We start from the raw sequence: 24,983 nt of genomic DNA, 5'->3' as shown, positions 1-24,983 counted from the left end.
GTAGTTAAAAGCATCAGAACGTTCTTCATCTACTTCTCAATACTGCCATAAACAAACAGCCATTTTTTAGTTTACCAGCAGTCGTCTAATTGATACACCAATAGGTTTATTCCTAGAACTTGTGTACAAAAAGACTGTGTTTCCCCAGGGTTTGGGGTTGGTACAGTTGGTTGTTATTGAGGGTTTTTTTTGAGGGGAGGGCTTAGTGAAAACGGGGTCACTTTGTCATAACCAGCCAGTCATAATCAACTGCTTGGCCATGTCTGCCCAAGTTGATAGAGTTAGCTCTGATCAGTTTGAGGAAATACTAAAGATGCTCTTCAGATGTTTCTGAACCTTTCAAACACAAGGCCAGATCTGGTATGCCTTTGCATCCTCAGCGCCACAGCCAGAGCCCAACATGAAGTGGGTGCTCAGTGAGTGGTGAGTGTCAGGGTGACCTGGTGTGCACGTTTCCCGTGGTTCAGGACTTCTGCTCTTAGCAAGCACAAATTCCATGAGGACTTATGTGGAGGAAAAATCATCTTTTTTCCTAAATGCTTTTCCTAGAAGCTGAATTATTTAAGCAAGCATAATAGTTGACTCTCAACAGTACTCCTAACTAAAGTTTTCAAGATATAACATAAAGAATACTGGTTTGGAAGTCTAAAACCTAACCTACCAGCAAGACACTGAAATTTCTTAACCTTATTTTCATCATCAGTAAAACAGGAATAATACTCTCTGCCTACCACCCGGCTCATTTTCAGGATTCAAACTGATTAGAGAAGTGACACTAGTAAGAATTACAGGAGGTTAAGTGTTGTTATTGGTTTCTTTTGAGAATACTATGTCCTTAAGTATTTTTTAGAATACTTATTTGTAATTCCTTGAAGAAAAGGTTCTTCAAAAGCATATTTATTGGCACTATTGTTGTTAATCCCTCTTTAAGCTTCATTTAAAAAAAAAATGACAGCCTATCTTTCCCTTTCTGGAAAGCTTTTATGACTTAGCTCCAAATTTTATGTGTTTAAAAATCTTAAGTATCAGATCCGCCTTGAAAAAGACCATTATTATTAATAACCTCTGAAACCAGCAAGAGTTATGAAGCTACTGACTACATCTGATGAAGTGGTCACAAATAAAACACTGGCATTACCACACATAAGTTCTTTCCCTGAGGTTTGCGCCACAGCTAACAGTTATTCAGCTGCAGGTGTCTGTCCCAGGACAGCAGGGAGACAACACTGTCCTGGGAGAGTGCTGTATATGAAGTTAGGAAGCAGGGCCTTCTCCACTCTAGCTGTGGCCTTAATCAAGTCACCTCACCTCTCTTAACCTCAGTTTCCTCTTTTCTCAATTGAGCGCCTTTGGTGGCTGTGCATCAGGGCTTGTTGGCTCTCCCCAGAAGGGGGGTGGAAACAGGAAGAGCATGTTTGGTTGTCAGAATGTCAGGGTGGGCAAAAATGATAGGTGAGGTTACATTGCTGGCATTCAGTGGGTAGAGGTAGGTCTGCTAGATTTTCAACAGTGAGCAAAGCAGTCTCTTGAAAGGAAAACTGTCCTCTTACAACATAAATATGTGCTCCTAAGAAACCCTGGGCCAGAGCTTTTCAGTGTGAAAAGGGATACAATTAATAATATGGGAGTGTCTCGGTCAAACTGGAATTTGGAGACCACCTAGCCACAGTCCAAGCCCACTTTTGCTTCCATTGTCACCCTGCATTCTTGCTCTGTCCTCTTTAAAAATGACAAGATCCACAGCTCTGCTGCATAGCCCTCATGGAAAGGTACAGAAAAGTCTGGGCCACGTACCTTCTTCCATAGTCTTTATTCTACCAGGAAAGCTAACAGCAGAGTTAAACCAGCTCACTTGTTCGTCTGTGCATTGGGTCACAGAAATCCCAATATTTCTCCCCTTCCCTTACCCTCAGAGCCTTGGGTGGCCCTTGTCACTGAAGCATGGCAACTGCTTGAAGCCTTGGTAGGTGCGGGTGGGTGGCGGGGGAGAGGGGGCAAGGAGATGGAGCCCACTCTTCCCTGCAGCCAATATCTGTGGGTACAAAGTTACTGTGACACATGGGGTGTGAGGGGAGAAATTGCGTGTGGCAATGGAGGAGCCAGATGATGCTTGCTCTCCTTTTTCTATACTGCCGTTTAGAGAGGAAAACAAAATCCACTCTGTTGACTCCTCAGCTGAAGGAAGCAGTCAAGTCCAGGTGGGTTTTGTGATTCTCAGCTCCTGTACATGGACGAAGATTGGGGTTCCAGCATTTCCTGCCTAGCCCTGGGTTTTTCTCGTGGTTAAAATTACTTTCAACTTCTTAAATTGTACTTTACTCTTTAAAGAAAATCTGTTGGGCAGAATTGTAGAAGGCTTGACATGATGGTCTAAACTAATTGCTTAAATATGGACTTGAACAATTGTTGAAAAGCACTTTTGTTTGTGTCATGGAATGAAAATTACCACATACACAATAGTCTATTTTCAATCCTAAATGAATTACGTCTTAAAGGGAATAAAAGAACAGAAAAAAAATCAGGCATTAATTTGTTAGGCCAAAACAAAGTCCATGTCTAAATTCAGCTGGAAGGAGCTGTAGAACTTTGTCTCCTTTATCTTCTCACCCTACTATTTGAAGTTAAGACTTTGGGAACATGTGGCTTCTCTGCATTGTAGAAATGTAGCACTTGTAAGCCGTGGCAGCAAACAGACCAACCTCTTGTTTCAGTTATTACTGCCTCAGAAAAGTATCACCTCTTTTGAGGGACATGCAGACCCAACAAAGATTAGAGGTTAGGCCATTGTTTATCTAGCTTTTCCATGAAATCTCTGAGGCCAGGAAATGCCTCTGAGACACATTTCTTGGAGCATGGAAGTGACTCCTTGTGGATGAAAGTCTTCAGAGTCAGAATTTGGTCCAAAGGCAGCTCTGGGATGCCTTTTACAAAACTCATTTTTCTCAAATGTTTTAGGCAGCAAGATCCCTTCTTGCAAATAATCTTTGCTCACCACGAATAGAAAAAAAACACGTGTAAGTGGTATTTTATAAGCATAAGTTTCTTTTTTAATTGTTACCTATCTAGTTTTATCAGGACAGTTGTTGAGACCAATGAAACCCTTTCCATAAGACTGAAATTTGATAAATATATATTATAAATCTATAATAAGTACAAAATATATCACACAGGAGGCACACACAACTTACCAGTACACCCTTAAATTATCTCTAACATTATCATGACATACATGTTATTTGTTACATTATTTAGGCTGTCAGTGCACATAATTTACGATCTGGGAGTTCAGCTCCCATAGAGCTGACCAGGATCCTATGATATACGGTTGTAAAGAGCAGACGTGTTCAAACTTTTCTTGACATGTAATTTAGCATGGCACATGTATGCTGTACTAATCTAATCCATTGGGGTTTTATGTGAGCTACAGTCGAGAAATCAGAGATTGATACAGAGCAATACCCTCCTTGATGAATGATACTTTTAAACAAGATTCATTTGGGTCCATCCAAACTGCAGAGGGAGTTGGTTCAAAATCTGGGTGGTGGTGGTGGTGGTGGCTATGGTGGTCGGTGTGATGTATGGCTGTGTGCATGTTTCTTTCCAGGACCGAGTGCACCCAGCTGGAGGATGGGCCTCATGGCATTGCTGTGGCTTAATTTGTGCTTTCTTAGCTAAACCTATAGGTGAGATGGATGAAGCCTCTCTCCCTTTCTCTGTGCTTAAATCAGCAATTCCAAGCCGGTATGAGAAAAAAGACATGAAGATACAAAACCAAAGAGAAAGTATTAACACTGAGATCCTCTGGATAAATTAACGCTATGTTTCTTTCTATAACCAAATTCAAAAATATATTTTAAAATTTTACAAAGGCACCCCTTTCAATATACACAGGTAAATTGTGTAAGGAAAACTTTTTGCATATGGAATGGGACAAAGTTGTAAATAAGTTGATATTTAATCTTGTTCTTTAGACATGCAAAGAACCTAAAATGCTTTGTAGTTGTTTTCTAGTTCTTAGTTTTTTTCAGAAAAAAGAAACCAACAAGTTTGGGATGACTGGCATTTTTTAAATCTGCAATGTATATCATTTTCCCTAAATAAAATTAAATGTGGTTCAATTCTGGGATAAATACTGTGTAACACTACTGAAGTTGGACTCCTCTGGCTCTACATTTGGTTGCCAGTCATTATTCCTCATTTCTAGTCTCTCGAGAATGAAGGTTTTCATGCTCTGTTGACAGTATACATCCTGTGCCTTTATCTCTTACACCCTATGTATTGCTCCAATTTGGAGCATAATTGTAAGTCATTGTATAATTCACCATAGCAAGGTTCCATCCCAAAAGTGGCTTGAAAAGACAGAGTTTTCTAGGGCTGCCATAACAAATTACCACAAACTGGGTGGCTTATCACAACAAAAATTTATTCGCTCACACTTCTAGAACCTAGAGGGCTGAAACCAGGCTGCCAGCTTCCTCCAAATGCTCTGGAAAAGAACCCTTTGCCTCTGTGTCTGGCACCTGTCCGCTGTCCTTGGAGCCCTTTGGGGGCGGTGGGAGTGGGAGTGGGAGTGGTAACTCCAAAATCTGCCTCTGTCTTCACATGGTTTTCCTCCTTCAGTGTGTGTCTGAGTCAAAATTGCCTCTTACAAGGACACCAGTCACTGGATTAGTGCCTACCCTTACCCAGTATGACCTAATTAATCTTCACTTGTTTACATCTACAAAGGCTATCCTTCGAAATAAAGTCACATTCACAGGTTCCCAGTGAACATGAAAGTGGGAGCAGGGTAGGCACACTATTCCAGCTGGTACAGGCAGTAAGAATCTTGTTAAATTCTCTTACTTCCCTGAGTATTTAGGAGTCTGTACTTGAGCACTTTTATTTATCTCATCTCAAACAAAGCATCCTTTGGCTTTCCATCTACTTGAGATGTGGGTATTTCTTTTCCCTACAATACCTCTTTTACCTGGAAGCCTATCCAAAGCCCCAGAATCCCTAACTAACCAATTCTCTGGTCACTGCTGTAACACATGTTGAGTCTGTATCATTTTATAAAATTGTCCCTCAGGGCCAGGTTTTGTTCTTCAATATTCATATGCAACTTCCGACTAGAATCAAACTTAATTGCATGCAAGTGGTTTCACGCATTAACTCTGGCCTACACTTAACTTTTTCCCAAGTTCTAAACTTTGTTCTTTGTACATCTGGACATTAGGTTTACTTAAACTTATGTAATATTCTCCCCAAGGCATTAGCCATGAAGAGCTACATTATCCCAGATTCTTTTACCACTTGAGCTTCCGTAGTTTTCTGAGGTCTGGCCAAAGATGAAATATTTGCATGCTTTCAAGAGAGCTTGTAGTGTTTAAATCCCTTCCTTAACCAAAGTTGCAGTTGTACTGAGGAGGGGGTCCAAAGCAAAGATCATGAAGTGGCCCAGGCCCACCTTCCTCCTCACTATATTTTCTTTGACCTGCATGATGGTTTTTTAAAGAATTTGAATTAGTTGCTAGCAGCAGATTTCTGAAAACTCAGAAGATCTGGCAACTCTGGTCCCACAATTCTGCAGCTGTCCCTTCACACGAGAGTGTAGACTCTCATCTGCACTGTGGGCCAGTCTGGATTGGATTAGACCACTTCACTCATTATGTTACCTGCGTGGCTCTTGTTGGTATTTGAGCTGTGTACCCTGGTCCAAGACTTAGGAATTCAACCTTAATTTTCTTCCCAAAATGTTTCAAATAAATTGTTTTGAACACACTTCAGTAAAGGAGGGCGGATCTCTGATTTTGCTTCCTTCTGGTCTGCGCTCTTGTAGCAGCACAGTACTCCCACATCCCCAAACTCAGGGTTGCAGTGCATCCCTCCTGTCACAGTGCCTCTGGATTCTGTAGCCTTTTCCCCCTTTTTTCTCACCATCTCTAGAGAGTTGAATTCAAATGCAAGAAGTAAAATTTTCAGAAGTGGGAAGTAATTTGAAATTCAGTCTCATGTTACTCCATCAAGCTTGGATTTTATATTAAGGGCTTGGAAGCATGCTCCTCCAGAAACTTTTGAATGCCTTTCCTAGCCTGTGTAGCCTCTTTTGGCCCTTCTTATCTTTTCTGCTTCTATGTCCATCTTTTACTATTTGGCCCACAGTTTCTTGACTTCAAATTAGAGCTATTTTTTTGGAAGTCTGGAGCCTCAGGTTCTTACCAGTGTCTTCCCCATGGGCACTGGTATTAATTACCCTAAAGAACATCTCTGGGCAGCCTATCCTGGGTTTAGGGTCTCCCAATTCTCCCTGTCCTGTTCTTTTCCATGTCATCTTATACTCACAGCATTTCAGTAGAGTGCTATTACCTCAAGCGCTGGTCTCAGGATCCTGAACAATTCCTCTCCCAGCTTTCCTTAGAATCATCAGTATAACTAAAACACTCACTTAGTTCTTCATTTTCCCCAACACCATTGGCACAGCTGACCCATTCAGCCCATGGAAAATCATATTTACTATATGATTCATGTAGCCACATGCTCTTCTCGGAAATTCACAGGACATATTATTATGTTATGGAACTCACCAACTGATGCTAGAAAAACCCTAGTCTCTCTCTCTCCTCAAATAGTTGGAAATTATAAAGAACCCATCTTTACCCTTATTTTAAAGCTTCTTGGAGTCTCTTTCTGAGTGTAAGAGCAACATGGTCACTGCAGAGAATGTGGAAAATACACAAAGATGCAAAGATAAAAATAAAAATAACCCATACCTGCACCACCTAGAGATAACCACTGCTAGGATTTTGATATGTTTATTTTCACGATTACATTTTAATCTCTTCCTTTCCCAGTTCTTTGGTCTTCACTCTTAAGAGAAGGGTACTCTTTGTACTTATCCCAAAAAGTAAGTAAAACAAGTTATGTAACTTAAGAAAATTCTAGCCTTAACATTTCAGAATGTTGTACCATTGTACACATGATTGCTTGGTTTATGTTAAATTATTTTAACCTTCCACAATATGATGAATATTAGGTTTTTCATGACTACTTCCAAGGAGTCCAAAGATCATCTGTACAGTCCTCTCATTTTTCTGTTAGGTCACCATGTATCGTTGGTGACCCACGTGGTGCAGAGCCCTCCCTGGCTTAGTCTTAAGCATGTTATGGACTGCATTGTGTATCCCACACCCCAGATTCATATCTTGAAACCTTCTCCCATCTCTGAGATGGTGTTAGGAGGTGGGGCCTTTAAGAGGTAATTAGGATCAGATGAGGTCATGAGGGACGAGTCCTCACAAATGAGATTATTGCTCTTATAGGAATCATGAGAGAGATTGCTTCCTCTATCTGCTTTTAGCCATGTGAAGATAGGAATTGTTAGTGTGCAGTCTGGAAGAAGGCTCTCACCAAAACTTCATGCTGACACCTGCTCTCATACTTCCAGCTTCAAACTGTGAGAAATACATTTCTGTGGTTTATAAGCCAGTTGGTCTATGATATTCTGTTATAGGAGCCTGAACCAAGACAGCATTCAAGAAAGAAGATGCTGCTGATCTGGTTGTGAATATAAGACAAAGATACAGGAAGATTCTTACCTGACATGTCACATGTAGGTACTAGGTGAATGGTAGGTCTTGCGTGCCAACTATGGTAAGACCAGTATCTTAAGCTAGGGCTTGACAGGAGGGAAAAATGGGGAATAGAGAGAAAAGCTATTTAGGTGCATTTTACAATAGAGAAATGTTAGGTTATCAAAAATTGTTACTGGCTAAGTGTGGCATGACCCTGGCTGGAAACCAAGTCTGACTCAGCTCTGGGATTCCCTCACAACATTTTCAGCTGATTAACTGACTAATCTCTGATACAAGATTCCTTAAATATTGTTAAATATTCTATACCTCTCATTTACTTTATTAAATTTTATGAGAGCCTTTTTAGAAATTTTTATTTAATAACCTAGAAATATTTTAACATAATATTTTAAACATAAGTAATTCAATATTCTAGGTGAACCAAATAGAGATATCAGCCTAGTATTTTAGCATCTAGATAAGAAGGGCCTCCAGCTGTTGCTGGCTTTTGAGTATGTCATAATATAACTAACACAGCTAATGTTGAGTTTATAGGCAGCTGTGAGCAAACGTCTCGCGTTGGACATCCTTACAAGCAGGTGACACCCCTGCACTATTAAAAAAACAAGCAAGTCGTTTGTCCACAACTCTGGGGAAGCTCTATAAGAGGAAGCGATGAGAGGGTGGCTCAGGGAGGCAGATTGTAATGGAAAGTTCTGGACCTGAAGTCAGGGAAAGTCTGATGCTGGCAGAGCCAGCATTTAGCTCTATCTTTGTATATCATATGGTTTCTTTGCTCCTGTAGAGGCCTGGATAAACTCTGAAGACTCTTTCCGTTCTAATAATCTGTAACTGTGTTCTCCAAGTGTCTAATCTTTCTGAAGAAACCAAGAATGCCGTGGAATGTTACTTTAAGGAAAGATGACGTGATCTCTAGTTCTGAGCTTCTAGTCCAGCTTTAGGCTTGTCAGTTTCAGATACTCATTACATCATCAGGGAAAGAGGCCAGTAAAAGCCCAGACCTCTCAAGCTATAGAATCTGCTTATAAATTGAAATGGACAGAGTAGCTATGATTTTTCCAAACTCTGAAACATTACATGTTCTTGGGTATTATTAAAATGCAGTTTATGTGCTGCATCTTGTTAAAGTTTCGTGATGTGTCCCTATAAAAGTCTGCTGGCCTCCTGCAAGCAGGGAACGTGTATTTAGTTATCTGTTACCAGTTATCTTGGTTAAAATCCAAGGCTGTGGGATCAGGCCCCATGTGGGACAATTAGCTTCATGCAAAGCAGCCCCTACTTGCTTGGCTGGTTCGGAAATGCATGCATTTGATCACATAGGGCAGAGGTGTGAGCATGGCTGGCTCAGCATAACCTATCCCTCCTACTGGAAAAATCACTCACAGCTCATGTTCTTCTAACAGAGGACACTGACCTCAACCTTGTTTAGAATTAACAAATGTGAGCACAGTGCCAAGCCCATTTATGTATTCCTTAAAGATCTTGATGACCTTTCACCCAACTGACCATCTAAATATTTCTACCTGGTGAGAGACTCTGATGAAAATAACTTGTTATTGGAGGCTGACTCCCTGCCGGCTGCTATGCTAAGTGTTCTGTATATAACCCCTCATACCGCAGAGTAACCCCATGCAGTATGGCCTATTTTTATTCTCCTTTTGCAAGTGAGAACGATGTGGCTGGAAGAAGTTATCTGACTTTCCTAGGGTCCCAGATCCACTCACTGACTGGCAGAGCCAGGACTCTGGTCTAAGTCCGTCTGACCAGAGCCTGTACTCTGACACCCCCCACTCCCACTCTACTGCCTCCCTCAGAGCACTACACAGTTTGGGATTTTAGAAAGTGTGATAAGCTTCTGCCCCTATAGAATGAAGCTTTTCCACAGATGCTTATAAGTAGGTGTGGATTTTAAGTTGTAATTTCTCAAAATGAAAAATTAGGTCACCTCTTCAGGCAGGCAAAGAAAACTTAAATAGTTCAGTGGGGCAGATGTCTGTTCTTGGATGCCTCTACAAGTTCCCCATTAGTGACTTCCTCTCTGTCCCAGCAGCTTAAGATACTCTCACCCCAAATCTAAAGCTTGACTCAGCTTTAGTGCCTCAAACATCTAGTTCAAACAGAAACTCCCATAGTAGATAAGTGAAAAGTCTCTACTTCTCTTCTTCCCTGAATCCCCTAGCACCTCACCAACACAATTCACTTTATACCCTCAAACCCAGAGGCATCAGCAGATCAGCCAGACAAGTTTTTCCTGAGTGTTCTGCTCAGCAGTCAAATTGCAGAGGCTTTTTAGTAGAAGGGCGAAGCTGTAAAAACTCCCCTCTTAGAACACTGAGTTAAGCCTTGATGTCTCCTCTGGAGCCACACTTTCATCTGTGAAGTTTAACTTAAAGTTTCATCATTGATGTGTGTAGTGTTCAGAAACCCTGTTCTTCCTGACCTGAACCTCACTCACACTTGAATAGAAAGGGGCAGCTTATTTAGATGGCATGCAGAAGGGTTTTGGTGCAAGTTCAGGAACAGGTCCTTAGTAGCATGCATTTTGTTATCTGTTACCAGTTTGCTCATTTGAAATCCAAGACTATGGAATCAGGCCCCATCCGGGACAGTTTCTTACATCTCTTTGTTTCTCACATCTCTTACATTTCTTTTGAGATTTGGAAGAACATAAAGCAAAAGCTGCCTTTAGGGTAATTTCTTTTACCTAGTCAGCAGTACAAAGTAGGGCTTAAAGCTTCGTGATTTCCTTTAAAAAAGGACAGAGTGACTCACTTCACTATTGACACAGTAAAGTATACTTGGAGTTGAAGAGCCTCATTAGATCATCTAAGCTGTTTCTGTTGTCCAGCTTCTGGGAAGCTACCATCTTTAAAACAAAATACCTCTTCTAATTTTCTAAAAGAGCTTTATAAATCACTGCCATTTGAAGCTATAAAAGAACAAGGTCTTCCATTCCACATCCTTTCTGAGGCACTGATAAACTGTTCACTCATTTGTCCTTACCCTTGGCTTCCTTTTATCCTCATCTCCCTGATACGTCACTATCATCTCCTCCTTCTCTCTGGCCTTTCTTCCTGGGGTCCCAAATCCACTGACTGGCAGAGCCAAGACTCCGATCTAAGTCTGTCTGATTCCAGAGTCTGTGTTCTGACCCCTCTCCACTCTACTGCCTGTTTCCATTCATGAAGTATTTTTTCAGGCTCCATTATGTAACTAGTGTGCTAGGCACTGAGGAGGTGAGAAGGTGAAGATAAACGTCATGTCCTCCATGGACTTAGGGTGGAGTTCAGAGGTTGCAGGAGACAGGAATGTCTGTGAGGGAGTGGGAAGGGGCCCAGCACAGGACAGAGTAGTGATGGGGACTATGCCGAAGTGCAAAAGACACATCACTTCTGACGGGATCAGTCATTATGCAGCCCCAGCTGATTGAAGCCATCCTGGAACGCTGGCCCAGCATTGTCAGAGCTTCCAGTTTGTTGAAAGAAGTCAGCAATCCATGTTTTTATTATGTGCCATCTCCTGATCTTTTAAAAATGCTGGCAACTAATTCAGTTTCTTCAAAAACATTGTGTGGGCCAAGCAAAACACATATGTCGGCTGAATTCAACCCACGGGCCTCCAGTTAGGGGAGTTCTGGTCTGGTTAGGGAGGTAAATCACACATGTATGAAATCATTAATTTAAAATGCAGCCCATGTGACTAAGAACCCTAATGAGTGACACAGACAATTCCTGCTAGAGCTGTTCAGAGAAGGGAGAAGGAGGAGGACTGGGGAGATGGAAAGGTGAGGGGCTGCAGGTGCTGTGGCCTTAGCTGTGCTGCACATGTTGAGGGGATGTGAGGAAACTCAGGAGGAGCGTGTGTCTTAAAAATCTGGTTGACCCACCGAGGCCATGTGGTGGCCAGCATCCACTAAAGTTTGAGAACCATTGCTCTAAACCATAGTGTCCAGGTGACTCCAGTCCTCAACGCAGACATTTTTATCCTAGCCACAGATGAGGAAGTGGAGAGTCAAAGAGATTAATTTTACCAAGTCATATTGCTAATATTATAACGGTCTAGATTCCATCCCAGTTCTGTTGAACCGTATCATAAAATCTATACTCCTTCTCCTACCCCCTGCTGTCTCACTCTAGAAATTATTATAAACCATGAAAGCCATTTTCCTAAAGATTTCCATTTCGGTTTTCCACTTTCCATGTTACTCTTTGCCCCTATAAAGGCACTCACTTGAATAATTTTACCACTGCCAGTGTGTCACAGTCACCATTGTGATGCTGAGGAGCAGATGACACTTCTGGTTTATCTGGCCACCTCAGCATCGGATGGTCAGTTGATAGTACCAACTATGGTCTTACGCCTTATCAGTCCATCAGCATGCCAGTGTGTATTCAGATTTGGAGTGGAGAAGAAAGTGTTACTTTTGAAGATGAATTCTATTTATTTATTTGTTTGTTTGTTTGTTTGTTTGTTTATTGTCCAGCTACAGTTTGCTTAATACTGTGCCCTGGGCTATAAGTCAGTGGTGCTCAAAATGTGGTTCTTGGACTAGCCAGATCCCCTGGGAACTTACTAGATATGCACATTATGGTTCCACCCTGGACTTTCTGAGTCAGAAATTCTGGGGATAGGACCCAGTAGTCTGTTTTCAAAAGACTTCCAGAAGATTCTTACACATACTAAAGTTTGAGAACCACTTGCTATAAGAGCTATGAGAAGCTAGAGACATGGTCTTTACTCTTAAAGAGATTACCTATTTTATGTTACCAACCTATCACTGGCCAAATTCAAACTGGGGTTTTTGATATCTAAGAGCTAATGCAGGTGTCATGATTTCACTTACTGTGTCTGATTTTGAAATGCTTCCTGCAGTGGTTTGTGGAGTTTGTTTTTTTTCCTTCTTCCTTTAAATGAGAGTCAATCACTCATATAGAAAACCACTTACAGAAATTTCATTATATCTTAGATGGCAATTACACTTGTTTTCCTCTCCAGTGGTCTCAGTTGCAAAGAACTCTGGTAGAACTGAATTATTTTGTTTATGTAGGCAGTCATTTGCCACGTGGTAAGCTTGAAAACAGACTAAATAAATGGTTTTGATGATCATGTCATGGAGAGTGGTGATTAAAATAAGGATAATGTAAAAGGCTCTGCTTCTTAACCAGCCCAAGACAGGACCAGCTCCTGCCAAGGGGCCACAGTTATAAGATTTTTGTGTGATGGTACTTACAGCCAATTATTCCTTGTTTTCTCTCACATTATTCTGTTTCAAGAGAAATCTGTTTGTCTTCTTCAGAGAGACACCTGAAAATGTGTATTCCACGCAGATTTCCCACTCAAGTGCACTTTGTATACAGAAGAGTCTGCCTGGACTGTGATTCAGTTCTCCATCACAGGGCCACCAGGATGCGCACTCCAGGGGCACCAGTCACATAGGCTACAAGAGCGTGGCACTTCAGTGATTCTGCATACATTTCCAAATCTCATTTGTGAATGGGGAAACCTCCAGTGTTACAGTTGACCTAAAATAGGGGATTCCTATTCAGTCTGAATTATACTGACCCTTTCTCTTCTTGCCCTTTTTAACATTTTTACAAGTTACTGGGCATCTCCTGTGGGTTAGTAAAAGTTTAGAGAGAATGTGACAATCCTACCTTGAAAAACTAATAGCTAAGCACCCAGGGAGAGTTTGATGTTTAAGAAAAGTGGGTGCTTTGGGAAGGTTTGTTGTCTCCCAAGGTCTGATTTGTCCCATTCCTCCATTGGTATATGTGACTGAGAATAGTGAATGATTGCACCTAAAGTCACTTCATCTAAAATGCTGTCAGATCATCTTAATTTACATATACGTTATTCAAGTACAGATTTATTTAGTGCCAATATAAGCCCTTTCAGGGAAGGAGAAACACCTGGAATTCACCAGGTTATCTAGGCCAAGTTAGCAGTATACAGGCTTGGGTAATAAACTGATTAATTATTAAGTAGTTTAAAAACTGTGCACTGCAAGCTCAACAGGTGGTGAAAAATACAGTCCCCATGGCCTCTACCCAAACTTTAGGCCGAATGGGCTGCTCTTCAAGGCAGGCTATGGTGGCCACATAGGAGGCTGTAAATTTAGCACAACAGAGAAACACTGTATAGAAGCCCAGTAGAATAAACAGATACAACCAACGCTGTCCGCACACCCGTAACTCATTTGTGCCTTTGTGTCACTCCCTATCTGAAGACCCAGGACACCACCCAGGATCCTTTCAAGCCCCGCCATAGCTAACACACCCGAAGACTCACAGGGGAACCTGGAGGGCGGAGGAGCCCTAAAGTCAAACAGACCTTGATCTATCACTAATGAGGGGAATTTTAGAGTAACTACTTCATAAAATTGTGGATAATTAAATGAAGCCAATGTAAAATCCCAAGGCAATCAGAGAAAGGCACATTTAGTTGAAGAGATACCATTTTCGACATATCAAATCGGCAAATATTGTTAATGATCACACTTGATGTTGATAGAGGTACCAGTAAATAGTAGGTGCTCTTGCATAGTACTGTTAGGAGTGTAAATTTCCTTTAAGACAATTTTCAGTGTTATAAAGCTGAATGGATGAATGGTTGGATGGGTAAGTGGAAACTCAATTGCCAGTAAAACCTGATCTGAACTGACACAGGTCTGTTTAGATTCTTAATGATTTAGTGTGAATAGTCATAGATCTTAATGCAGGAATATTAATGTTTGATCAATGGGTGCTGCCCAAGAAACCTGGAAGTGTTATATAAGACATAACATATGCACCATTTTACCTTTCTAAAATCTGAAATATTTGAAACACATATGGCCCAGGAGTTTCTGATGAGGCATTGTGGGCCTATAGCTTCTCCAGCAAAGAGAAATCAGCGTATCTGTTCAAGATTGAATGCAAGCATGTAGGATATGAGGATATGGCTTAATTTATTTTTAACACTCCAGGATGGAAACTAGTGCTTTATGTGACAGTGAATGTTTCTTTAACCACACTTTTTTCTTAGCTGCCCTGAGTTTTAGGTGTTCACTATGTTAGGGCTGGATATTAAATATCCAGAAGAGCATTACCTATGAGAACAGAATTAACTTCCTCTAGAAAGGACCCTTACAGTGCTCTCTTAAGATAATAAGAAAACCATCCAGCTTTTAAAGGTCATGACTTGAATCACATGGCTATTAAGATGCGCTATTAAGTCAAAATGCAAGAACCATATTTTATGTTCTTGGTTTTAATGCTCCAGTTTCCTGTTGGACATTTCAAAGAAGGAAGGACTCCTCACCGGACTGTGGCGGGCTGGGACAGCAGCAAAGATGAGCAGGGCAGCCCCCTTCCTTGTGAACTTGCCACCATAGAGAGCACTGTTTCCCAGGGTTCTGTGAATATGGAAAGAGTAAAAATGGTTCTTACTGTGAATCCATAGTTTTTGTATCAATCCACAAAGCTCAGCACTCAACGCCCTCACCCAGCAGGTGGCGCTGTGAAATAAAGGGATCTGACCTTGTCGTGCACGGCCTTTCTGCTCCACAAACCCAGTCATAACCTTAGCAAGTACCCACATGATTCTGGCACTTAGTAATGTATCAGTTGAAAAACTTAAAAGTCCCCTAAAGGTCAGTGCCTCAACCAAGTTTTATTTAATTTAGTTTCGAGTCTTCTGTAAAGCTCCTGCTTCCTGTAAGGTCAGCTGTGGCAAGTGCTCCCACAGCGTGACTCTAGCATGAGCAGAATCACTGAGGTCCTTTAAAGGTGCAGTTGTGTTTCTGCACCTGGATGTTAGAATGGATTCTTTCTTCCCATTTGTGGGGCAGGCTACACTCTCCTCTTCCAGGTAGGCCTTACTACCCCTCCTAGCTGGGAAAGGATTCATTAATTACTTGAATGAATTAATTAATTTATGACAGCCTTAAGTGAGCCAGCCATTAGCTGCCTATTCAGCTACTCTGGGCAAGCAAGTGATTAAGAGAAAGGGAGGAAATTGCCTTTGTGTCTCTTAGACCTTTCTTTTTGGAAAAACACTTTCTTCTCTGATAGCAGCCTTTTGGAGCTCTGATATTGCAGCCAATTGAATCAGTGTTACAGTCTAAAGACTAGTGGTTCCTTCAGGCTTCAGTCTCCTGGGGCATCAGACAGTTTATGCCCATAGAACTTTCACTTCTTTTTCACAGACATTAATAGTTTCCTGGCACTGCCTTTCAGGAAATGTCGTCATGGTCTGGAGGAACCAATAAAAATACAAGTAACCTGTTTTGACAGATCTCTTTTCTGCCAGACATTTCAGAATTGGCAAAGGAGAGTGGGGGAACCAGCCCATTTGTGAGGGTATAAGGAGAAATTGTGGATTTGCCGTAAGAAAGAGAGGTGATATCTGCCCTGGGCATGAGATACAGAAGGCTCTAATACTGTAAAGGAATTCAGCTCATTTCATCAAACTTAAAAAAAAATCTGATTTGGTAGAGAAATTCAAGTGTATGGTACATGAGAGATTTTTCTCATTTTTTTTCCTTCTCACTTCTGAAGTCCTAATAACACAATTCTTAACTCCTGATCCTCAAATAGAAAACTCACACATTAAAAATTAATGGCATTTCATTATGGATGCACACATGGCATTACCGTAAGCTATACAGAAGAGAGGCCATGACTTTGGATAATTGTTACCAAACGGCTAACACTAGATGCTCTGTTTGCTCACCCCTTTTATGGCCAGAGTGTGGATCTGCATCCCATTAATGTGAGAAGCAGTGAATATTGCTCTAGGACATTGACTGAAATTAATTTTTGCATCGGGGAGATGCGGAGAGGTGTGTGATGAAACTCCCAAGGTTCCCACTCACTGTTTCTCCCTTGTGGTTTTTGAGGGAAGCTGATCACCCTGATACTAAAACAATATAGTAAAGAGTAGAACAGCTAAGAGACTTTGGAAATGATTGTACTCTGGCTTCTAACCAGTGAATGAAAAACACATTTTCACACTAAGGCTGATTTTGAATACTCTGTTTTTTCTTAGGACTAGAGTTTTAACTAATGTTGCTCTACTCTCATAATCAGTTTAAGCTTCAGCCTAAGTTCATTGCAAGGTATGCAATTTACAGATTAACTTTGTGCCAAGTTAAGAGAGTCTATGGGGTTATAATAAGATGCTGCCCCATACCCATCAAAAGTTGCCTATGAGTAAAGATTTCACATCAGCAATATTATGGTTTTCTCTGTGTGTGATTTTCTTTATTAAACTCTCTCCCATGTAATACTTTTTTAATTAAAAAAAGCTTTATTTTTAAAGAGAAGTTACTCTTTTTATTGGTTGCACTGGCATTTCCAAACTTCATTTTTTGGTCAAGTCCCTGTAATTGCCGTTCTTTCAGACATCACTATCAATTTATGTTGGGGTAGTAGGAGGAAAAAATAAGATTTTATCCTGATTTTCTCTCACCCACTCCATCTTTTAATGAAAGCCTGCATTTGGATATACAACTAGCTAGATATGATGGCAAAACTTACAGATCAAGAAGATCTGTTCTGACCTCCTGTTTCCTGTGGGGAACTTCCTCAGTAGATGTTCCTTCCTCACTAAGACTGTCAGCCTCTTCCATCTTGCTGTAGCCTGGCCCCCACCCGAGAAAAGTAGTCCAAGGGGGCACTGTGTCCTCTTCCCAAATCCGCCCCCTAAAACTTAGTTGGAAGACATGATACAAGAGAAGACCAAGGTTATGAGTCTCCTGTACTCCTGATTCCAGTGAGAGCCAGCTCCCATCTGTGTCCTGGAGTCCGACCCCAGACAGATCTCTCTTGGTCCTTGCTCATGCCTTTCTCTCACCCTGCTTCAAAACTGCCTTTTCCTGGCCAAGGCTATTCCTCCCCTATCTATGTCTTGCTTTCCCTCCTGACTTGAACTCTTGTCATTTCTTCCTGCCCTGTTCTCTTTTCCTGTTAGCTGCCGCCAGCTCTCAGTTTTCCTCCTGAAGAGTCTCCATGACAGCTTTCAACCTGCAGTGGGGATTAAAGCTCCTACGGTTCACACTAGGCACCCAACCAATGACCTATCAATCAGGGGAATTCAGGGAGTCTTTGCATATCAGTTAATTACATTTTGATAATTTGGTATCTTGATCAACAGACTGGAAGTGAAATACAGAGAACTCTTAACTGCAGAGGTTTATAGGACCAGTCTTCCCTTGTGGCAAGCTAATAGCACATGCCCCCATAAGACTGTCATCTCTGGTGGCCTTAGGATTGTCACCCTTCCAGATTAGCAAATTGGACTTAACGCTGTCTTGAGAGTTGCATGGACCATATTTTAGGACAAAGCAGTGGCATTAAACTCTGAATTAAAGGTCCCCAATCTTAACCATTTAAAATCTTAATCATTTTAAATCCATCAAGGGATTTAAGCCCACTCACTAACCTCAGGTTCCTTTCAGGGCCAGTTTCTCTCAGTCTTTTTTCTTCTAAGAATATGTTTTTTTAGGGATGAGGTGGAGGAGCAGTGGAGTGGACTAAAGGCCTTTCTGTTCAGATGATATCTTAACTTTACCTAAGTAGATAATACGTCATCTTAATCAGAGGCTAGTCAGTCATTTCTGACTCCTGCTCCTGCCTGCCTGAGTACTCCCTTCCTACTTCCTACCCCAATCCTTGGATAGAGCCTGCTGGTCTCCCTAATAATTTGACAGCCAACATCCACTTTAACATTCAAAGACCAGGGCATATGTTGGGCAAGACCTCCCTTTGGATACCTCTGTAGGTTTTGGCACCAGGAAGACTTTATTAAGAACCCTTTCTACTCACTCACTCTTCTGAAGTCTGTGACCTTTTTCTTTTAAAACCCTGGAGTTCAGCATTACCTTCCTCCTCCTGGGTTGCCTGCTAATGTTCTCTTACACAGAGGAAGCAATGGTTATCCTGTTTCCTTTTGGGGACATTTTGCACACTGGTTCTCCTTTCCTTTTTACAGTCTTGTAAGCAATAGTCTTCCACAGTTAACTGTAGGGAAAGGTTTGTGGGGGCTTTTCTTTTTATGCATTCCCTCTCCGCAAGTGGAAAATATGAGGCAGATCCTGTTTATGTATGCTGTAACCTCAAAAGGAGCTGATACGCTGTTGTCATTAAAGAAGAATCCAGAGCTGTTTATCCTGCAGAAGAGTACCAGAGCTCTAAATTGGAAAGCCCCCCTGGGCCCTCCAGGCAGACTGTGGAGAGCTCTTTTCTGCTTTCCCAAGGCTGCTCCGAAATGCAAAGCAGAGATTTCTGCTACTGAAATATGCTCCCTGCCCCCAGAACAGACGAGATGTCTGTGTTGTGACTTTGTAAGGAATTAGGGGCCTTCTTCCATTGTGTTGACTTGCTGTTTGGAATCTGTTTTCCAGAGGCCTTTTGTACTCTAAATGTAACTTAAATGCATAATCTTCCTTCCACTCTTCTTTATGGATCTTTTATCATGTCCCAGAAATCCTCTTGCAAGTCCATTCTATAGCCAGTAAGTTTGGTAAATGTAATGAAATGAGCTTTCTTTATTCTGAAAGCCAGTAAAAACTGTGCTTTAGAAATACCCTTTTCTGAAGTTCAGTTCCCAATTCCTTTTTCAAAAAATTACCTGAGTTTCTATGCATGTCAAACATAGATTCTCTTTCATAATAATGATTTTTTTAATAAAGCTGTACTTAATAAGACTATTTTAACCTATTATATTTTTTCATGGCTTATTGTATGACCCATGTGAGTTTTCCTTTGTTTTGGCTTGCCTTTGGGGCAAACCCAGATTCCCATTACAGGACTAGGAAGTGTTCAAACGGGAAATGGCCAGCCTGCAACACTCCGAGGCCAACTCTTGCTAAAAGAGGCCTTATCAATGCTACATGATTGCCTTTCAAATAACAGGCTTCTATTGATAAGAAATAACTATCCGGAAGATGAAAATCACTGCCAGGGAAACAGGTGAAGAGACACGCCACAACCTGCTTCTCATCCCTATGTGCTTCATCCTATAGGAGCACAAGGCTTGGATAATGAGGCAGAGATACCACATTTTTTATTAAGATTATGTGTTGGAAGGACCAAACTTTATTCTTTGAACTTCTCTTCCTTTCTAAGTTCCATTTTTATGGAAGTTTTATTATACTTTTTAAAATCATTTATTTTCCTGATAGTCAAAAATGAAAGAAAACAGAAGTTAAAAGCCATTATGAATCAAGGAATCTAAAAAGTGGTGGAATTTTAAAACTCTCACATGATTATGGGTGTAGGAAGATGAGAGGTTTGGTTTAATTTCTTTAAAACCCTGGCCAGCAGTTCTTGAGTTGTTAAAAAGATAAGTTGGTGAGAGATGAGAAACTATAGGAAAATATCTTGTCTTGCGGTTCTTCCTCTACTTTACGTGGCACTGTGTATTTAGAAATAATTCAGGATTTGGAGTGTGGATCACCACAGTGCCATCCCTATGTGGTGGCCCAGAGGGGACATTTCCATTTAGTCACCTTACATACATCTCTTCCAAGATGGCAAATTCAGAAGTAGGCGTAGCCATTCGTCAAACCTCCTGGCCCCTCTTTCAAGATGAACTTGGACATGGCCCATGGGATGAAGCTAAGCCCACTCACTAACCTCAGGTTCCTTTCAGGGCCAGTTTCTCTCAGTCTTTTTTCTTCTAAGAATATGTTTTTTTAGGGATGAGGTGGAGGAGCAGTGGAGTGGACTAAAGGCCTTTCTGTTCAGATGATATCTTAACTTTACCTAAGTAGATAATACGTCATCTTAATCAGAGGCTAGTCAGTCATTTCTGACTCCTGCTCCTGCCTGCCTGAGTACTCCCTTCCTACTTCCTACCCCAATCTTTGTTCTCTGTTTTCTTTCATCTTCCCTTATTACCCCAAAATTAAATGAATCAACACCTAGAATCTGAATTAAATTCTTGGAAAAATTATGCAGTATCATAATAAGGGCAATTTATAGATTTGGGGAGACATTCATCCCAGAGTGGTAATAGCCTCAGACCAGGAACTGGGACTTATTAGTGCCTGACCTTGGGCATTTTATCTCTCTGGGCCTCAGTTTCCTTATCTATAGAAAGAGGCCCTTAAACTCTGCAGGCTTCTCAGGCCACTCCTTCTTGGATATTGGGATCCTGGGGGGCTGAGGAGGAGTTCAGAAATCTTCATTTCTCCAGGCGGTTCTAGGTTAAGTGGCTCTCAAACCCCACTTAGACCCCAAACTAAATTATCTCTAAGATCCCTCGTCTAAAATTCTGTGAACATTAGTCTTCTTTCAACTCCGTGGCTTTCTGCAGTCTGATTTTCCTGTAAATTCACTTTTCATCTGCTCTCAGGTACATTTTGTCTTTCTAAAAGACTGTTTAAGTCCAAAGCAAAAGTCCACATGTTCACACTCTTGGAACCAAGAACTGAGTTGTTTCTACTCACCTTTTTTATATTTTTTAAACCAGTGTCAGCATTTGATCAAAATGTCTGAAGGGCAGCTTGACTTACATAGACTTTATGCTTTGCTCTTCTTTTACATTGAAAAATCCTATCTATTCTGTGGGTTACAGTATCTATCCAGTTACTTTTGAATGCTTTTCCAGTTATATCTAGTGAATGTCAATCTTCGGAGTTTTTTACTTGTTTCTTGGATGCTTGTATTTCATTCTATTTTGCCAGGCTGTACCAATGATGTACTTTACTATTCATATTTCTAGTCTCCACAGATCCCTTAATATTATTTGGCCTCGCCTCTGTCCCTCCTATTTCCACATTTAGTGCCATCTGAGGAACTTACTAATGTAATGTCTACTCAAGTCTTAAGATCATTAATAAAGTTGTTTAATGAGATCATTATGCAGCTGAGGCATTATGCAGACTTACTGTTTTACAGCTCTGCTGTTGTTTCTTGCCCTGCATTGTGTCCTGTACAGTTAGGGATATAATACAGGCAAGGGTGCTTTTCATTATGGTGCAGACAGGAGACTCCTCTTCCCAGAAGGCCCTTTGCTGTTCTCCAGGAGAAATCAAAACTCATTTACTTAGGCCTTTCAGTACAAGGCTGTCCAGGGAACACTTTCATAAGCTTGTTTGCAAATTCTGGTTAGGTCTCAAGGTCATAGACAGCTGTGTTTTGAAGTTTTTATCCTTTGAAAGAAGAGTGGATGCTGGGATAGCTTTTACTTGACATGCAAAGATCTTGGGAAGACCAGACATTCACACATTGTTTGTAGGTTCCAAGTAACCATACACCATCATGCAAAGGCACTCTGCCGTTGTCTGTGTGAACTCCCAAACGTGAAGTATAGTATTTTTAAGAAGGAGACTGAGAAGAAGCCCAGAGTTGTCTCTCTCTCTCTCACAGTCTGAGAAGCAGAAATATTTGCACCTCTCTTAGAGTGTTTCAGTACAGCAACCAAATTGAAAAATAGAAGCCGTTAAACAGCAAGTAGTACAGCTACTAGGGCATGGCTGGATTCAGCCTTCAAGGAGTTTATAGCACAAAACGTTAATGCAAGGCAGTGTGTATTTAAGATAAAGAGGACTTGGGTAAGTGGAGAAGAAAGAAGAAGAACATTCCAGATAAAAGAATTGCAAGATAACCTTCATCCCCAAGAGTTGACTTGGAATGTAAATAACTCAGAATGAAGTAAGCTCATTAAGAATACTAAGGATTTTTTTTAATAATAATAATAATAAGGAATCATTAAAATAGGGATTGGGGAGACCTGATTTTATTTATTCAAACTGTAAGATAGAATGTCAATAGTGGAAGAACCAGCTAAAAGATTTTAATTAAACTAACAGTGTTGTTATTCTATTTATAACTTAGAATTGGGCTTTTTAAAAAAATAACAATACATACTGGTTTAATAACAATTTCATCTCATTATTTTAGGATACAAACATTTTATTGGTGGTTATATATTTAGTCCTACTTCTCATTTGCAACAACTAAAGAAAGAGAAGATAAATTACCTTTTCAAAGATTCCAAGTATATGAGTGAAAATAACAGTTCTTATTGAAATGAAATGCCCTCCAAAAATACAATCTTTAATATCAGTCTACTTGTATTTTAGTCAACAGTCAATCAAATCAAGAGCAAATATAGAAACTCTGTCTACATTTTTCTCTGTCTTAGTTGTAAGACTTAGAACAGAGATTAATAAAATATATAGCAGTTCTAGCTCTCTGTTGCTGTATAACAAACCACTCCAGAACATAGTGCTTTAAAACAACAATTTATTATTTATTGACTGGGCTCAGCTAAGAGGCTCTTCTCCTCCACATGGTGTGGCCACAGTTTCTCATGTCAGCATTCAGCTGAGAGGCCATCGAGGATGAAATGTACTGAATGGCCCCTCATCTTCCAAGGCCTCTCTCCGTGGTCCTCTCAGCATCCAGCAGCCTAAAGCGAACTATACAGCATGGTAACTGGCTTCCCAGAATGCAAAAGTGAAAGGCTGAGGCCATTTTAAGGCTGAGTTACACCATGAAGTGGCACAGGGTCATTTCTGACAATTTCTGTTGGTCAAAGCAGTTACAAGGCCAGCTTAGATCCAAAGGGAGAGGAAATAGCCAACACCACGTGACAGGATGGATGGCAAAAAAGGTGTGGTCATTTTTAATTTACCACATAGCTGCTTAGGTAAGACTTGTTGACTGACTGATCGTATGAATAGTTCATTTGAAGTTCTTTGTGTCTTTGGTTGCAGTCGAAGTGATATTTATGTATTCACTTTGTAGAAGAATTTATTTTGTAATTCATGAAGAATCACAAAAACTATTTAATCATTGTCAGCAAAAGGGAGATTTTTTATTTTTTAATAAATACAGCCAACATCACTTATGGTTATTAAAACTCTTTTAAGGGTGTAGAATGAGAGCAGTCTTGCAAATCCTAGTGATTTTTCCCTTCATTGTGGGTTGTTATTTTATATGGTATATGAATTCCCAAAACATTGATAACCTATATTCACATTTCAGAAAAAAATTAATTCCATCGTAAAGTCCAGATTGGGAGGGCTATTGCCATTTTACACTATCTCTTGCTTAGAATTCACTGAGTAGGAAATTAAATGCATCAAAAAATTAACAGTATCAACCTTGGTCTTGCACAGCCATTTTTAACTTTATCACATCCTTTTGCTGAAATAAGCTAGCCACTATTCCTAACGCTGTCATAAAAGAGAGGGGAAAAAAACGTTTTTATAACTCTAGGGTTCTAACTCTCCCTGAGCAGACTATTCCTTTAAAGGTTTCCTCACAATCCCCCAGGGAACGTGTTAGAATGCAGTTTCCTGGAAGTACCGCTGGACAATTCCAGTTCTGTAGTGAGAGGGGTGGAGCTCAGGAAATCTGAATTTCGTACTGTGCATAATACAGATAGAGGCAATTTGTGGACCACATTTTGAGAAATCCAATTTAGATCTTGTAATACCATCCTAGAAAGGCTGAAACTGGTAAGGTTTGAAAGGTAAGTGCCATGTCCTGTTTCCCCATTAGCAAGAAGCAGTTGAGATGGCAGGGAGACAGTATATGGGTTCATGAATAATTAGAATCAATGTCATTTCTTGGGCAATATCAGCCAGTTCTTTATTTGTTTTGGAGCTGAAGGCCTGAGATTAGATATGGAATGTTATCACTTTTCAGCTTATTAGCCAAATAAGGCATGGACTGAATTTTCTTGCTTGGTCCTATTTTGGGACACGAATGTATGCTTTCCTACTATGGTTACCAAAGCAATCCATTTGAAACTGGCTCGTACTGCTGTCCTAAAGTATGAGTTCAGAATATAAATTGGTTTAGGTCTTTGTTTGTAAAAGATAGAGTCAAATATTTCTGCCATTCTTCACTTATTTATTTAAAAAATGTCTATCCAGCATCTTGTGTGAGGAAGACATTGTTCTAGGCACTGTCAATAAGCAATGTTATATCCATTAATCTTGCTTATATTCTAGCCCCTCAGTTGGTGCTCCCTAATTTTAGAAAAAACATGCAGGACTCCAGACCATTCCCATGGTCCATAATCTTCTCTCCCCTAAGCTACCCAAGAGTCCATCTCCAGATCTTAACATTTCAAGAGATGAAGATTCTTTAGTACAGTTTACAATTGGATATTTTTCATAATCTCTGCCTGTCTTCTACCTAATCTTAATCTACACTGATATAATTCAAGACTTTCTCTTTTTTGTCAGCAATAAAGATTGAGAATAGTGGGTCACCTTTCATGTAAAACAGGTTATGTATCACCATTTGTTATTATTATCCAGCAGATATACTAATGGTTAATTTATGTCCTTGGAAACCTAACAATATTCTTTGAAAGCCCAATGTCATACCCTTGGGCAGACTTCAATCTTATTTCTCAATGCCAGCCTCCTAAAAGAGTCTGATTATACTCTGCACCCCTTATTTT

At 40.5% G+C, this 24,983-nt stretch overlaps 2 protein-coding genes across 9 annotated transcripts in view; one reads left to right on the top strand and one right to left on the bottom strand.

Annotated features, from left to right (window-relative positions):
• CMSS1 (cms1 ribosomal small subunit homolog) overlaps positions 1 to 24,983 on the top strand; it is a 382,078-nt gene that overhangs the window by 252,852 nt on the left and 104,243 nt on the right. The window lies entirely within an intron of this gene.
• Positions 1 to 24,983, bottom strand: part of FILIP1L (filamin A interacting protein 1 like) — a 304,769-nt gene that overhangs the window by 243,595 nt on the left and 36,191 nt on the right. For both annotated transcript variants that reach the window (XM_036998633.2, XM_073231768.1), the window contains exon 2: positions 14,874 to 14,967. The gene's annotated coding sequence lies outside the window, so the exon portion shown is untranslated. The remainder of the gene's footprint in view (positions 1 to 14,873; positions 14,968 to 24,983) is intronic.

This window comes from Manis javanica, chromosome 3 (assembly GCF_040802235.1).
Source record: "Manis javanica isolate MJ-LG chromosome 3, MJ_LKY, whole genome shotgun sequence".
Classification (NCBI taxonomy): domain Eukaryota; kingdom Metazoa; phylum Chordata; class Mammalia; order Pholidota; family Manidae; genus Manis; species Manis javanica.
This window is presented reverse-complemented; position numbering and strand designations above follow the sequence as displayed.